The sequence below is a fragment of the Phalaenopsis equestris genome, unplaced genomic scaffold (assembly GCF_001263595.1).
Source record: "Phalaenopsis equestris unplaced genomic scaffold, ASM126359v1 Scaffold234605, whole genome shotgun sequence".
Taxonomy (NCBI): domain Eukaryota; kingdom Viridiplantae; phylum Streptophyta; class Magnoliopsida; order Asparagales; family Orchidaceae; genus Phalaenopsis; species Phalaenopsis equestris.
Genome location: NW_018252513.1, coordinates 1 through 9,016, shown reverse-complemented (window position 1 = coordinate 9,016; position 9,016 = coordinate 1). Strand labels below are relative to the sequence as shown.

The 9,016-nt window shown below is 38.3% G+C and overlaps 1 pseudogene; it reads left to right on the top strand.

Moving 5' to 3' along the window:
- The first annotated feature begins 4,447 nt into the window (after nucleotides 1-4,447).
- LOC110038971 lies at nucleotides 4,448-7,361 on the top strand (annotated as a pseudogene).
- Nucleotides 7,362-9,016: the final 1,655 nt, after the last annotated feature.

The window sequence follows — 9,016 nt, the reverse complement described above, 5'->3', positions numbered from 1 at the left end:
CCTAAAAAAATATAGATATACCCTCATTTTTTTATGTGAAGATGAAGAGGAAAGAAAAGCAAGGATTAAAGTTAAACTCATAAAAAAAAGCTAAAAATAAATGACAATCAATAAAAGAAAAAAAATGTTTTAAAATTTAATTTTCTCCAAATTAGAAGAAGAGTAAAACTTTGTATCTTCAAATATATAGTAGACTATTTTATCTTGGTCAAACGTTATTATTTTTTTCTTATTTTTAGATATTTTAATTAACTTTATTGCCATTTATCACTTTCATCTATATCTATGTTGGATACTTCTATCAATGCGTGACTAAATTTTTCTCTATCGTAAAGAATTTTCACACACACGACAAAAGCAAAAAGTTATTGTATGATATATGAATATAAAATCTATCATAATCTGCATGTAAATCATATAATTTATCCTGACATTAGCGACAAACGAAAAACATATAGTGCGTTTATTTTAAAACACTTGCATGATTTTCGATGATATAACTTTTATTATAAATTCTTGATTTTTTTCTCTATTTCTCAAATTACAGTTTTGAATTCACATCACGAAAGAAAATATAAATTGCTACCAAACACATTATTATATTGGTTAATTGTTATCAAATATTTACACCTAAAAAATGTGTTGGCACTTCACCTATGATACCATTCCATTAGAATTGTTATTGTAATTTGTCAAATAGGCCTTGGTGGGATAAAACTTAGCCCTTAAAATAAAACCAAATTTAAATTAGTTTAAAATATCAATCAAATAAAACATAGAAGTGCCAATTATTATAGCAATTATAAGTGCACAATTTAATATCTTTGGCCCTCCCAATTTTGACAATCACACCGGATTTAAACAAAAAAATGATATTAAACATGTACACTGTTGGTAATATTACTTCACTTTTACAAGAAAAGAGATATTTATTCTATGCAGTAATGGCTTAAAATGACATAAATTTTCCCTAATATAAAAGAGAATAGCAATCATTAACACACTCATTCAGTTAACATATTATTAATAATTTCTTTTAATGATGTGATATGTCTCACTGTAATTATATGAGTATAATGTTAAAGAAGATAAAGTTAATCACAACAATAAGCACGCATTTCTTGTAATGTTGTGGGAGATACTCATGCTCCCATCTTAATTCGGTGCATCATTCCTTCACCCCTAAACAATTTTTTCTTTGTTTGTTTTCAAAGAGCTGGTCACGAATTAGTTGTCTTCAGTCAAAGATATAGGTTATTCAAGGAGAAAAGAGTCTTTATGTAAATACATCGATTAATGACTTATATCAGAATAGTACCCTTTTGCAGTACAAAAGCAACTCAACGATAAATTTTTGCACTTTTAAGTTCATAATTTTGAGGTAAAAAAGATTTCTATTCCTGTTGAACGACAGAGACTTGAGACGTTGATGCCATCAAGAATAGCGACTGTTTATCAATTGGTGACTAGGAAAGATTTTCAAGTTTTCATAAATTATCTCGGTGAATGTCACAAACCAATCTATGAACACTTGAAGCTTTGCTTTTCACAAAATTACCGTGCAAATAAATTTTTTGAACCGGTCAAATTGATGCATTACACATGCAGCAATTCAATCATTAAAGATTTGATAAAAATGAAAAATACTTCATCTAAAACTATTCTATCGATGTCTTTTGATAGTGTTCTTTGTTTTTAGCGTTGTTGTGTGCCAAGAGATTCACAGCAATGGAGTGATTATTTATCATCTTAGTGTTGTTTGAAAATTCAGCACACATATAGATAATAAAAATAGCACGTAGAGACACTAGGGATTTATACGTAGGAAACCATAAAAGGAAAAAATCACGGACTCTATCCCGATCAGAATGACTGTGTCCTACCGGTAACAAATGGTTATAATATCCCTCCAAGTGCACTATCCATATACAAAAGAATTCGTTGTACAATGGTCGGATGAGGTTGCTAATTGGAGTTATCCTTGTCTTCTCGGTACATCGTTATACAATATTGTGCTACTCCACAAAGGTGTTTTGTTACTATGCAACATACGTCGTAATTTGCAAGGTGCTAAACTACCGCGACATGTGTCATCACTCCATACAGGACTTCGTGACAAAGTATGTCATTACCCTGTAATGTCTAACAATGAAAACAAGCAGGAGGCCTGACAGTGATCAACAACGGGCGGAGATACGTGGTTGATGATGGTCGGCAGTTATTAGAGTGGTCGTTATTCTTCGAATATAGAATGACTCTCGGATTCGACTCCTCTTCTTCCTCTCGGACTAGGTCTCCTTTAAGCTCTCCTTCATGAAGGGAATATAACTCTATTTATAGATTCTGGGTGTGATATTCTCTGTAAATAAAATAGTAATCTGAATCACTCCATCGGAAGGCCCAATGTGATCCCTTTGATCACACATCATTTTAAGGACATTTAAGTGTCTTAATGGTGTCGGAATTGACTGATCTTGTGGCTCATTGAATTCGTCTCATCGAGACTCATGGTTTAAATGTAAGCTTCTCATATTTCTTATCCATTTCACCCTTCAATTTACCATCCAAAGCTTTCAAATATGATTTAATTTCTTAATTTAGGATTTACTTGACTCGAATTGGATCAATTTTGGTATTATTGATGGGGTTCGTCTTGTCAAGCGAGTCAGTTTGTTTGTTTCATGATATGAGAGTCTTGAGTACTTTTAATTTGAGTTTGAATGTTTCTTGCTAAAAAGGTTGTGAGATTCATGGCTAACAACTCGGAATTTTTGTTAAATGACAAAATTCATTGATGGTGTATCATTGTCCTCCAATTTTCAGATGATTTCACTTGCTCATTTGAATATTAACGAAATGACAAAAAATATCAATTTTTAAATTTTGTGTCTGGCGCCCACGCTAACAAGCTGTTGTAGACGATGACAACAGACGATTGATGACGGATGCGGCAGCTTGCCACTGTGGAGGTGCATAGAAAGTGTGGGATGTTGATCAGGCCATGAGCTCGGAGCAGGCGCTTGCCCGCATCATAGGTCACGCGGGTAGAAGGCACCCGACGCCGATTGAATTATCCTGGTGATCAGTGAAATGAGGATCGAACAACATCAGTGTTGTCCTGCGGTTTGTGTGGACTTTAGATCAAGCGGTGTGGGTTCTTCACATGGGATTATAAGAGGCTGCTAAGGAATCGCAAGGCTATGTTGTCGAATGGTCCTTTTCCTAGCTTGATTGGACGGTGGAAACGGGCAACTAATTTACAATCAAATTTTGGCATATTTGGCCAGCTTTTTTTGTCGTCTTAAGCCTATAAATAAGCCAAAAAATGGGGAAAGAAAGCACACCTCCTTCTTGAAGTGTTTAAAGTCTCTTGGTTGGTTGTTTTGCTACCTCGAATTTCCCTTAGCATGTTATTGTGCCACCATTGAGTTCTCTTGGCCTACTATTCTGTCATCCTAGAGTTTCCTTAACCTACTTTTGTGCTACCTTCTATGTTGCTGTTGTGTACCTCCAAAGGAGATTTTTTGTGCTTTGAGATATCGATGTCCACAAAACCTCAACGTCATGAGAAGCAAAGGAATTACAAGAATCCTAATGAGGCTATATCAACCATAAAGGAGGATGATAAGCTATTATTCCAAAATAAATTTTACTTCTTGAACCTCATAAGAGTGAAATTACCATCTTGAATTGATTGAAAGCACTCCTCCAATATAAGTTGATATTTATGAGGCAACTTTGTGAACCGATATGTTATTTCTACCGGTGACTAATTTGATTGATGTTACGAAAGGTGTTGAAGTTAGCATTTTACAGCTCTCATATCGGACAATGACAATCGTCATCCGGTTGGTCACTTTTTTGAAGAAGCGTGAGTTGAAGTTGACACTGAAGATTTTAGCCCGATTTAGAGGATTTATTAGCAATATATATTATCAAGTATCCTTTAGAAGACATGTAATGGATCATCGCATAAAGGATATTGTAAGGCACCATCCATTGATATTTTCTTTATACATAATGACTAAAGATTTTGGGAGATATGGTGGTCAACATAGCAGATACCTATCTTTTTCCAGATCATCGAAGATGAAATACTACAGTTGTTTGGATTTTATAACTTCAAGGAGATGCAATTCAAGGTGTAATAAGTCAACAACTCATGAGTGAGGAATTCTCGTTCAATACTGACCTCTCTTTCCATAACATGGTTCTTCTGTGATGATGTTGAAGAAATTTAAGAAGAAACGGCCCAAGCTTGCTCCTGTGGTCCTTACAGGATGGTGACTGCAAGAAAAAAAGGACTAAAATAAGTGAAGAGAAGAAACCTTTGACTAATCTTTTAAAGATTTATATTTCAAAAAGTATGTTGACTCATTTATGCATCAGGTTTCAATAGGTTGAGGACTTGGTGGGTTTTCTTGCATATATCAAATTTTATCATGCAATGGCGGCTAAAAAGCGGTGGTTGATGCTGGTTGGTAACTACAAGAATGGTCAACTAGTCTTCAAATCCATAATGACTTTCAGATTCAAGTCCTCTTCTTTCTCCAGGACAAGGTCTCTATCTAAGTCCCCCTTCATCAAGACAGTAGAGCGCTTTATAGATTATGGGAGTGACATCCTCTGTAAACAAGAAATGACATCAGACAACTTCATCGTATGACTTAGACCGATCACTTTGATCAAACGACGTTTTATGAATATTTAAGTGCATTATTGATGTCAAATTTGAGTGATATTGAGTTCGTTGGATTCGTCTCATCGAGACGCTTAATTTGACCATACGCTTCTCAGATTTAAAATTTATTTGATGCTCCAATTAACCACCCACAAATTTCAAATTAGTTTAATGGTCTGATAGGGGCTTGATTTGGCTCAGCTTCAATCAATTTGGTGTTTTTGGATTCGAGTTGTTCATGTTGAATGTATGTTTATTAAGATGGGAGGCTTGGATGATTTTTAATTTGACTTTAAATGCTTTTTTGTCAAATAAATATTCTGAGATCTGTGCTAGACAGCTAAATTTGTTGGTGGAGTATCAAGCACTATCTATTGAAGACAACAATACGGGGCTAATAATCTCATGATGAACAAATTGACAGTCAATATCAATCATAATTATTTAAGCATACTATGCTATTATTATTATTACCTCTTTATTCCCTCTTCCTTTAAACCCGGATAGATTTTAAGCTCCACTCCGCAAAATATGGAGTATGCTGAGTTTATTAGAGTCGAACTTTTTAAAATCAACTTTTTATCCAGTTTAATGTCATTTCAGCTCTGTACGAGCGCAACAAACATTAACTTATTTACGATGTAAATTTCACGTACTCATTTGATTATTTGACCAAATTCATTTTATGAATTAAAAAAATCAGCACATCTTGACAGAAGTGTTAAAAGATCTCGAAAATACTAATAACTATATTTTATATTTGTTATAATTATATATTTAGAGGGTTATAAATTATATGAGTGATCTTGAGAATCTTCATTTATTTCTCTCATTAATTAAATAGATTAATTGTCTCTTATATTTTGTGATTATTCATTTCTTTTTCTATTGTATTCTGTTTTTATTGTTTTCCATACTAGTAAGTCCTGTAATGGGTATTTATACCCCTCTTTGCATTAATAAAATCAAGCATTCTGAAGTATTCTGCATTATTCTAAAATTCAACATGGTATCAGAGCCTAGTTTCGTACTCTAGCAACCAGCCCTCCTGTGAGAATTGTCGGACTCCCTTCCTGCCATCCTCTGTGCAGGAAGGGAGGGGAACAATAAATTTTCTCGATCGAGAGAGGCGATTGTAGAGGAAAGTGGGATTCCGGCGATCGCTTTGGAGCTGAAATCCGCCAACCATATCCTCGATGCCATGCCTTTTTTTTTTTCAAAGCCATCTGATCCAGCTCCGCTCTTCTTCTCCGGCTCGTCGTTGGCTAGATTTCATAACCCGATGGTCCATGACGCCCGATTTGGCTAAAGTACTCCGATCTCGATTGCTACGGATGGGAATAACGATTTTCTCTCCACATCCTGCTCTACGACGATTTCACCGACTTGTTGCGAGCGCATCAACGACATCTCCGCCGCAGTAAGGCAAGAAGCAGAAGACGTCGCCTCTCCTTGAAGAATCTGATGATTCCATGACCATACTCCATGGATGCTCACACTTGAGTCCAGAACCTCGCATCTTCCATCCTCTCATCGATTTTGAGGGATATACAAGCCAGTATCGCGACTTGTTAGGACTCGAGAATTGAGACCCTTCTCCGTGTCCGCAATTCTACACCGGCGTTCAAAGGCCCCAGCCAAACCCAGGCCATCCGGGAGGCGGCCGATCAGATCCTAGCAATAGCAGGGCGGGGCAAGAGTTGATGGAGCCGTGTCATCCTCTCTAGTCGGAATCTCAAACTCAAGCAGCCAAATCCACTCACAATAGTCTGCTGCTACGCGCGGCCGAAGTTTTTCTCGGCTGTCTATGATGGCTTCTCTGGAAGGAAGAAGAAGAGGTCGCAGTTTCTCAAGTGCAAGGTAAGAGTCCTTGGCAGGCTTGTTTCGGGATGCCGGAGGGTCTCGTTCCCGACTCTACTGGAGGAGGCTTCCGACTACATTGCTGTGCTCCAGATGCAGGTCCGTGCTATAGCTGCCCTCACCGCCATTCTCTCATCCTCTGGGGGACTCTATACGCCTGAATCGGATCTCCTTCTCTCGCTCTCGTTCTTGCCTTCCTGTCTCTTATCTTGATGTGCCCACTTTACCATTACCAACAAAAACATCCACTGAACTTTGTATTTCTTGGTCTGTTCACTGTTTCCCTCAGCTTAAGTGTTGGTGTGGCTTGTGCAAATACCAAAGGAATGATTGTACTTGAGGCGTTGATTTTAACATCTAGTGTTGTATTATCGTTGATCGGCTATTCTTTTTTAGCTCTAGAAAGGGGAAGGATTTCAGCTATCTTGGACCAGCTTTGTTTGTTGGCCTTGTGGTTCTTCTATTAACAAGCTTTATTCAGATGTTCTTCCCACTTAGACCAACCTTTGTTGTCGTATTCGACAGACTTGGCGCTCTCATCTTTTCGGCCTTTCTCATCTACGACACTGACAACTTGATCAAGTGTTATACCTACGACGAGTACATTTGGGTCGTGGTTGCTCTCTATCTTGATGTCCTAAATCTCTTCCTCTCCATCCATCTTCATTATTTATATCCAGAGCAATGTGAGCTGGACACTAGGCTTGGCTATCCCTACCCACTCGTCAGGGGGAGCTGCGTTTACAACCGCATCTTCTCCAAGCAACCATCAAAACTGGAGACCTCTCTACATTTTCTCTGCATCCGACAATTCTTGTAGCTTTTATTGCACCTCGCTTTTTTCCTATGCAGGAGTCATCAGTCGTCAGTCGTCAGAGTCAATTTCTGCAGTCTTTGCTCTGCCTCAATTTTTTTCCTGCTACAAATCACGAAAGATCTTTAGTTGAAATCCTAGTTTTCACTCTCTGGTGGAAATCTTCGTCCCCCGTAGAACCACACAGAGCACTGACTTCCTTGTGGGCTCTCCCGATTTCTTTCTAGGAAACTTGCTCTCCCTGGAATATTGAACCTCCCTACTACAGGCCCTCTTCTGCCTGCATCCTCTCCCTATAGTAGCAACATCACGATCTCCTCGTGATACCATAAGCAACAAGTTGTAGCAAGCAACAACCAATCCTTTCCAAGTTCTTCAGGCCCTCTGCCTGATTTCTTCCTCTTGTCCAAATCTTTTTCTGTTGCAGGCTCTCAATTGATTCTTTGCCCACATCCTTTTTGGCTAATCTGCAGGCCCTCCTCTGGATCTCCTCTTGTTCTTTTGTGCACCAGACTTCTCTCTGCATGAGCTCCTTTGTTCAAATTTCGTTGCTTGAATCTTCTTAGCAACAAACCTTCCTCCATCAAAAATTATTCTCTGCTGACAGCAGGACCTATCCCTTGATGGCTTTTCCCACCACTAGAACTCCCTCCTGCGGTCTTTCCTGCCGCCAGAACTTCTTGCGGACACTTCTTGCGGACATATACGCTACCCACTGGACCTTCAGGCTTACTCCTGCAGCCAATTCTCTCCCTTGCAGCCTTTCCCGTCGTTGGACCTCCCTCATGCAGCTTTTCTCGCCCTCGGATCTATATAAAAAAAAAATTCCCTTTAGATTTCGGCCAACTCTTCCCAAGGAAAGCACTGCACTTTTCTGTAGCATTATTGCAGCCTTCTCCGAGCACTACAACTTTCATGAGCACAGTCGTTGGCCCTCTGCAGCTTTCCTGCAACCTCCTTACAGCATCCCCTGCAACTTTCCTGCAACCTCCCTGCAGCCTTCCTGCAGTTTCATGCAATTATCAGTCAACCGGTGACTTATAAATTCTTCAATTGAGCTTAGCCCTTGTCCAGGCCACTCTCAGGCTTCGGACGCTTTCATGCTTCGGCACTCTCAGGTTTCGGCATTCTAGGCTTCGGCACTCTCAGGCTTCGACACTCTCAGGCTTCGGCACTCTTAGGCTTCGAAATTCTCGGCTTCAGAGCTATCATGCTTCGACGCCCTCACGCTTCAGCACTCTCAGCGTTCTCGGCTTCGACACTTAGGGTTTAAGGATTGTTGGAGTTTCTTGTTAGCAAATTGATGTTGCATGTCCAGTCAGCTATCACAACCAATGTTTTAAAATTCAAGTTGAATATGGTTTCAACCATGCTCAACTTAAGGGGGAGTGTTGAAAGATCGTGAAAATACTAATAATTTTATTCCATATTTGTTATAACCCTATATTTAGAAGGTTATAAATTATATGAGTGATCTTGAGAATCTCTATTTATTTCTCTCCTTAATTATAGAGATTAGTCGTCTCTTATATTTTGTTGTTATTCATTTTCTTTTCTATTGTATTATGTTTTTATTGCTTTCCATACCAGTAAGTCCTGTAATGGGTATTTATAACCCCTCTTTGTATCAATAAAATCAAACATTCTGAAGTATTACACAT